This window comes from Tenrec ecaudatus, chromosome 11 (genome assembly GCF_050624435.1).
Source record: "Tenrec ecaudatus isolate mTenEca1 chromosome 11, mTenEca1.hap1, whole genome shotgun sequence".
Lineage (NCBI taxonomy): Eukaryota > Metazoa > Chordata > Mammalia > Afrosoricida > Tenrecidae > Tenrec > Tenrec ecaudatus.
This window is the reverse complement of record NC_134540.1, coordinates 36712264-36720876: the sequence shown is the minus strand read 5'-3', so window position 1 is coordinate 36720876 and position 8613 is coordinate 36712264. Positions and strand designations below refer to the sequence as shown.

At 40.2% G+C, this 8613-nt stretch overlaps 1 pseudogene; it reads right to left on the bottom strand.

The window, feature by feature from the left end:
- Positions 1 to 833: 833 nt before the first annotated feature.
- The window catches only part of LOC142461613 (lupus La protein homolog), a 28063-nt pseudogene continuing 20283 nt past the window's right edge, over positions 834 to 8613 (bottom strand).

The window sequence follows — 8613 nt, the reverse complement described above, 5'->3', positions numbered from 1 at the left end:
GTAATGGACCCTTCTAGGAAAGTATTTCTTAATTATATCTTTCCAAGTCTGACCTTTTCCATTCTTTTAAATTTGTAGTGATGTGGATGTATTGATGCCTGTTTTCCACTGTGGGATTTCTGGTTTAAAGGTAAATGTAAGTCATTTTTCTCTCCCCCTTTCCTTCTCCTTATCAGGCACATTTGTCTTGTGTATGCTTTTCCATCAATTTGACAAATCCCTTTAAATGCTCATCTTGCCTTAGCATTCGATTTGCCTCTGGCCTTTAAATACTTTTCCCCTGTGTATTCCCTTGGCACGTCTTTCAGTGATTTCCCATGTAACTCTCCTGGCAACATGGTGGAGTTCAAAGGCATAACTAACTACAAATGGGACTCCAACTACGCCAGGGACTACATGTCTGTTTCACTTACGTGCATTAAAGAAGACAGAGGTGGCGCTTTGCTTGGAGATAAAATGATAAAATTCAATAGCCAGTTTTTTTTCTTTTCTTCTTCTGGTAAGGGTTTCAGGACACTACTGTAGAATTATGAATGTATGTTAAGATAGGCTATTGTAATAATTATACTTTGTTGTACTTTTTATATAGCATATATTTTATTAAATTGTATATTAATATATCCTCATATTAAAAAGGCAATTTAGTGGAAGAAAAGTCCTTTTGAATTATCTGTTAACACACAGTTATACATTAAAAAATCCTCATCTGATAACAAAAAGACAAAAACAACAAAAATATTTTCCGTTCTTACAGGTGGACATTGAAGGTAATTCGATTTTCTTTTTAAAAATCTCCAAAGAGAAAAGGAGATTAATTGTAAATAAAACAAATGTTACAGTGGTTGATCACACAACTGGTCTCCTGTACCATTTTCTGCTTTCTGTTGTTTTGATGTGACGCTTCTTTGTCTGCTGCTTCTCTTGCTCTTTTCACTGGTCCAGCTGTACTACCCTTTTCATCACGTTCAGCCGCACTGTCACATTTCATTTTCTTGCCCTGAAACTGTACTTTTCCTTCAGCCGACCCAGCCTGGGCGACTTTATTTCCCTTTCCCTTTCCCGTTCCTTTAAATGTGCGACCTTTCCACTTCCATTTGTTCAGGGATTCCTCTTGATCTTCCCTGACTTTCCAGTGCTGCTTTCTCCACCTCTGCCTCTAGGACTTCCCACGCCACCTCTCTGTTTCTGAGTTGTAGGTTATTGGTACTCGCATCTTTGGCTTTATCCAGCATTTCTTTAGTGTTTTCTTTAAATAGAATGACTCCCTCTTTTGCTCCTCAGACAAAGTCTGTCCACTTGATTTCCCCATGACTTGCAAAAGGATGCGCAAATCTCTGCAGGTCTGATCACCTCAGTCACCTGAGAACTTCAGCAAGCAGCCCATTTTTTCTTTTAGAGACTTCATTTCAGCATCTTCTGCTAACTACTGTTTTTCTTCTTGCTCATGTTTAACTCATAGTTCAGCCTCCACTTTGTTTTGCTTTCTTTCTTCATTCTTTTTTGCAAAGTAGTCGTCCTTGAAAAGTATTAGAAGTCTGTGTCTTTATACTTCTGGCCAGTGGTCTTAGCACATCCAGTTCTCTCAGACACATGAATATTGACCCCTTACCTGCTCTGTGCGTGGGTCTTCTCATCCGAATGTTTAGTGTCTCACCTGTGCCTTCCAACCATTCTTTGATGTCATCGCGGGTGGCATGAGTTGGGAAACCTTTAATAGATTCAGATCTGAGTTTTACATCATTTTTATACTCATAGGTCACTCCGGGGAGGGGTTTGCTTGGAGATCTTCTTATTTTAGTTTTATCTTCACTGATTTCCATGAGCTCTACCTTTGATGTGCTCAATGCTTCTACTACTACATTAAAGTCTGTTGTCAGACGGTTTGACCTGTTGAATTTTATCATTATCTCCAGCGGTACCCAGCCTTCACCTAGTTTGATCTGTTCCTTTAAAAATTTGTCCCGAGGCAAATTAAAGTCACCAAAATAATACTCAATCTGATGACAGGTTTTGGCCTCCAGCTCAGCCATTTTTTCACTATCACCATTTTCGGCATTGTGGCTATGGGAAATTTTTCCTGGAGGGTTCCCACCCCACAGAGACGCTCCCCTGGGTGAGCAGCGACTGCAACAACCCGACAAACAAGTGCCACCGGCCGGCTGAACGTGCTCAAAGAAGACGGGGAAAGATATAATTATACTTTTAATATTAAGTTGTTTAATATTAGCCTGATTCCTTAATATAAGAGAGGTTTTTCTTAACTTAGGCTGGATCAATTTTTAATAATTAGTGTTAAAAGCTTGAAATTGATGTAACAAATAGTTTTCCTTCAAGATGCAAATGTGGGTCTATTTTCATGATAATTTAGTTTCAGTGATTCAAATTTGGGGGTTAAGTTTTATCTTGGTTTTCTTATCAATGTCTTTTATTGTGGCTGGGGAATTTGGGTCAAATAGAATTTTCATGAAATTGATCAGAATCTTAAATGTTTCCTTTCATACATGATGAGAGCTATGAATTATAAGGTGCTGTGGAGTTAAAGAATGCAGTTAGTAGTTTGGCGCTCACGTTTTGGGAAGTATCTGCTCACATAGAAAGACATTTCAGAGCTTGCACAGTGATTGACAATATCCTTCTTTATTATCTCATTTTCATGACTTGCAAGTTTACTTTTCAGCCATCTGTCTGCTTGAATGGAAAAGTAATTTTCCTAAGCATGTAATACCCATAGATTGAATGGCTTATCTTCATTGTCACTTGAATTATGATAGTAATTTTTACTATCAAGCAACTTTATTTCTTATGGTATTTATCCAATGCAAGAATTTAACCCTTTAGCTTCAATTACATGCTTTCATTTAATGTGAACTAAGTTGGAATAAAGGAAGTTCTCTTTTGCTCTCCCTACCTTGCCAGAATAGCATTTCCCTAATTGAGAGGATATGAGGACCCTCCTGGCCATCATTTTATTGAAACAATATTCATGCAGGGGGTTTGAGGAATTCGAGGGCAGAGGAGGGAGAGGATGGTAGAAAGCCATTCAAACGTAGGGCAGAAAGAAGACACAGTTTGGATGGCAGGCGGAGGGCCTTGAGCCCTCACTTGAGGAGAATGCGGGCACGGAGATGGAGCAGGGTGGCTAGAGAATACAAAATAAAATGATCCATTGTCCAGGAACCAAGTCCATTTATTTTTGATCTCCCAAATTAGGTTTTAGCTAGACACAAGACTAGAGAAAGATGTAAAAGGTGATAGTTTAATGGAGCCAAGCATGATGCCTTTGTAAAGATTTTAAATCCCTTGAAAGGGATTGTTACAGAAATCTGGCTACGGACTTGTGGATCAAGGAGACAGCCACGGAGAAGCATATGGTTTGGCATCCAGCCTTGTGTTTAAGCCATCAAATTAGAGGGGGCACAATTTGAGAGTATGATATGATTAAAGGAACATATCCTGTTCTGAATAATAAAATAAAATAAAAATTCTACCAAGAGATTGGCAGCCAAACGATTTAGCAGACACTTAGAGTAATATTTATTTTTCTCCCTTTATGGATCTGGGTTATGCTGTAACTAAATCTTAGTCATCTTTTGCTTTAGAAGATGAGAATGTGTGTGGGCGGTGGTGGGGTGGGTGGGCACAGTGTTAAACATGGCGATCTTTCTCACAGTTAGTTGTACCTGGAAGAACAGAGGGCCTTTTTGAATCCCCTATCGGTTAAGTGGGCCTATGATCAAATGATATCCACCTTCTCAGAATAGGGCCTCCATCACCCGAACCACCGTGTGTACTCCTTCCTTGCTGAATGCAGAGACGTTTCCTCAGGCTGGGAGAGGTGAGATGCGAATGTCCCACACATACCAGTGCGTACACAGAGGCTTCTTCCATGAAGTGAAGAGCAGCCAGAGGCAAGGCTACCATAGGAAACAGGTGGAATGTCAGAGGGCTGACAGGTAATAGTAAGACGGCTAGAGACAGCTAAGTTAAATATTGGGAATATTCACAGGGGTATTTTTGTGAAGGATTTTACTTCTCAGGTTACAGCATAGCTAATGTTTAACAAAGACTTAAAACACGTCCATGTAATAGATCCTTTATATGTTCCCCAGGCCTCAATAAAATCTGATAAGCACACTGTGTGTGAACATGCGTGTGTGCGTGTACATGAGCACACGAGAACCAAATAAAAATGCACTAAGAGGAGACATAAGCTGCCTCACTCATTTCTCCCCACCCATACCGATGAGGCCCATTCAAAGGGGTGATGCTGTGGTGAGGAGATCGAGTGAACATGGCTTAGATCCTGTGGCCGTACGGAACTTGACGAAGGAAAGCACACATGTGGGGGAGCCACACATGCGTCCTATGCTGGAGTGCGAGACTATCTCCTGGGGATAACGTGGGTGATGCTACTAAATGAGTATCACGGACCGCGCGACTCAGCCATTACTTGGCTGTTTCCACTGCTGCTGTGCTGGTTGGAGAGGCATAGTTCTAGTTCCTGTAAGAAATGTGATTCTCTTATCTCCTAAAGGATTCAGCTAAGGATCGCTTCTTTTCCAATAGTCCTCCGACTGCATAGAATTACAAATGAGACCTTAATGATGAAAGTCTTTAGAATTCAATCTTTATGGAAGGTAGTAATGTTGGCTGCCTTATTTGTTGCATCTTTAGAAAAAAAGAAATATTTCACAGTTACAGGCTAATTTCTGTTATCTATAATTCATGTGACTTTGCTTTGCCCTTGATCTTATTTCAAGGTATTTCCTTTGTGTCTTGATTGATATCAATGTGTAATTAATTTGGTTGTTAAAAAGGACATTTGGAAAGTGTATTTTAAAAGTCATGTCTTTTATGCCCCTTCTGTAGGCCTTCTAAAGTTCTGTGGTAGCGAAGTTCAGCATGGCTGCCTGGCAAGTCTCTTCTTTCATATTGCCTTCCCCATACACCCATCCTGTAACGGATATGTGTTTTGTTCTTTGTAGCAGTGATCACAAATTGTGAATCTGGTACCAATTTGCATTTAAATGCAAATTTTTGATCTCAGTACTTTTCTGGCTGAAGGATATACCTAGCGCCTTCATTAGATTATCCAATGTGCTCGTGATCCAAAATAGAATAAGAAGTCTCAGAATAGTAGGCCAACTAGAGATCTCGTAGTTGTCAGTGGTCCTTGTAAGCACACAGGAAAAGGTCCAACTAGTTAAACACGGAAACTTATAAGTCAAGGACATCCATTGTGATGGTGAAGGCGAAGTCTGATGGGAGCAGGGCAGAAATGATGGTAACGAGCTTCTGGCCGACATTGGTTTCTTTTATGCAGTTTTTTTCTTATAACTATAGTTCGGTCAATATCCATTGACAGTGATTCTTGAAGCTCTTTAGTTTGTCGCTTGCAATCCAAGATGTAATTATAAAGATTTATTTTGAAGAGAAGAAATTACAATATTTATCTATAGTTCATGAACTTACAATGATCTCTCTTGGTTTGATTTATTGTTCTTAGCCTCCTGCATTTCTGTTACAGTTCGGCATATTGATGCAATTGGGTGACCCACTAATTGCAAATGCATAAATTAAAAAATTTATATATATTATCAACAGCTTTACTTTTCTTTCCTTCAAAAAAAATCATGAATGTTTGCATATCCTCATCAAACATTTTGTATTTTTCAATCTTCATGCTTACTATGCATGTTAATTGCAAGTATCCCTTGAATCCATCCCTCATTTATTTGTTACGTATCGTGGACATGGCCTAATTTAAGTTAAATTATTCAGTGGCTCTCTGTATTAGTTAGGGTCTGCCAGGGGTGGGGGAAGCTGATAGAATATATATATATATATATTCTTTACTGGATTTTATGATAATTTGAAAACTATAGAGTTGTTCTGAATACACACACACACATTCTAAATAACTGTGTTGCCATTGAGTTGATTCCGACTCTTTACGACCCTATGAGAGTTTCTGGGGCTGTTAATCTGCACAGGAGTAGAGAACTCTTGAACTTTTTCCCATAGTGTGGTTGGCGAGTTTGAATTGCTTCCTTCTGGTTCTCCCCCCACACATACACCAGAGCAGAGCGAGCGCGAGAGTGAGAGATATTAATTGATTTTTCATGAATTGACTCAGCAGTTCCAGGTGGTTGTAGGTGCTGGCGAGTCCAAAATCAAGAGTTATGTGTCAGGCTGGAAACTCCTGCAGGATATTTATGTTAGTCCTGAGGCAGAATTCCTTTTCTTTCAGGAAAAACACATTTTTTTGCTCAGATTTGGCTTCAATGTTTTGGATGAAGCCCACCCACAGTATAGAGCAGCGGTTCTCAACCTGTGGGTCTTGACCCATTTAGGGGTTGAATCCCTTTCACAGGGGTCACCTTATACCTCCTGCATATCAGATATTTGCACTGTGATCCATAACAGTAACAAACTTACAGTTATGAACTAGCAATGAACATACTTTTATGGTTGGGGTCAGCACAACATGAGGAACTGTATGAAAGGGTCTCAGCATTGGGAAGGTTGCGAACCACTGGGAGGCTAATCTGCTTTACTTAAAGCAACTGATAATAAATATTAATCACAGGTAAATACCTTGCAAACCACATGTAGATTCTCAAAAACTACCATTGAGTCCATTTTGACTCATAGTGCCCCACCCTATCGGACAGTATAGAGTTGCCCCTGTGGGTTTCCTTAGCCTGTGCCTCATTACAGAAGCAGGAAGCCTCATCTTTCTGCGGTGGAGTGGCTGGTGGTCCCACCCTTCCACTAGCTGGTTAGTAGCCCCGTATGTGAGCCAGACCCAAACCATGGTGATACAATTAATCGTCACCCTTCCAGACTAGCCTTCCTGTAACTCACGATCCGCATGAATCCCTCAACCCTGAAAGTACAGAAGTGGTATTTTAAAACTTCATTTCAACCATATATCTTTCTTCTTTTAAATTCCTCAATGGATGTTTACAGCTTTCGTGATCATTTGAAAACTATCTAGCTTCGTCAGCCTCTGTGGAGCACCTTCCCCGAGCCTGGTGCTGTGCTTTTCGTCTGTAATCACAGTCACGGACCCAATGGGGGAAGGCATATTTTCCCATCTGCTTTAGGGAGGGATCCATGGATTAAGAAACTGGATTGATAATGCTTTGAGACTAAAGGGGCAGAAACGAATCCAAACTCAGAACTCTGATGTTTCTCACCCATGTCCTTTGTCTTCTCCACAGTAAATCTTTCCTTCCGATACAATACATGTTCTGATGTCCCTGGGTTGTGGATGACTTCTGCTTTTCTCTTCCCCTTCTTATTTTTCATGTGTTCTGGGAATACTGCTATGATAATGTTTTTTCATAAATGCATCAATTTACTTTTATTTTGCAGCTGTAAGCTCTAGACACTGCATTTGTAAATTTAGACAATTTCCATCAACAGGTTAGTCTAAGGCAGCTGCTCTAAAAGTACGGCCTCCAGACAAACATTAGCCTCAACTGGAAAGTATTAGAGATGAAAATATCCCCTAGACTTAACCTAGATTTTCTCAACTAGAAAATCTAGGGGTATGGTCCAACAATCTATATTTCACTATCTTCCAGGTAGTACTGAGTCACCTTAAAGTCAGAACTTTGCTAGTTAGAGTTATGTATGCACCGGGGGACTCGTTTCTGAGGGCTTAAACATTTTTCTTTGATAAGGAGCATTAATATTTTTCTGGTGGCTATGAGTTGAAATTGACTTGATGACAGTGAGCTTGGTCGATTTGCTTGGTGATGTGCTCATACAACACATTCCCAATAGCATACAGGAAACATCATCTGTGTTGTCAATCTCAATGTAAATAATCTAGGTTGATTTAAATTACATTAGCAAGAGATTCTTTGGATAAACGGTGAGAAAAGGAAACTGTGCCTGTTTTCTTGGGGCAAATTGTAATGAATCATTGCCACACATAAATTATCAGGACCCATCTTTCTTTGGACAATGCAAATATGATCACATTCAAGGTTACCTGTCACCAGGTTGAAGCCTATAAAGCTACTGGAAATATTTCATGGATTTTTGTTCATTCCTCTTTGGGTGAGGAATTTTGCATAATCAGCAACTTCCTCCTTGAATTGAAAGTGGAACACGGGTGCTCCTACTCTTTATAGGAAAAAAGGTCATCAGACTAGATGGGGGGTGGTCTGTTCCGCTTATGACCGGGGAGTCTACCAGCATAGACTGGAGATGAGTTATACGTTTCACGATTAGTCCTTGATTGTAGACTCCGTCTTCAGGAAATGTTTGCAGTGAGTTACCTGTTGGGTGCTCCCTACAAGACCCACAGTTTGAAACCACCAGCTGCTCCAGGGGAGGAAGGTGAGTTTTCCACTCCCATAAGGAGTGGCCGCCTTGGAAACTCCAAGCGGGCAGTTCCGCTGTTGTTCTATAGGAGGGTTATGGGCTGGAATCCACTCAATCGCAGTGAGTAGAACAGGTTCCAATGGGAGCTCGCTCCCCTGCCATGTTCCCGTATCTCTTTTCCATGCCATGCTGACATCTGATAAAATATTTAGGAAACAACTTTATGTCACTTTATTCAACTGTTTACCTTTCTGATAAAGATGTATCCTTTCT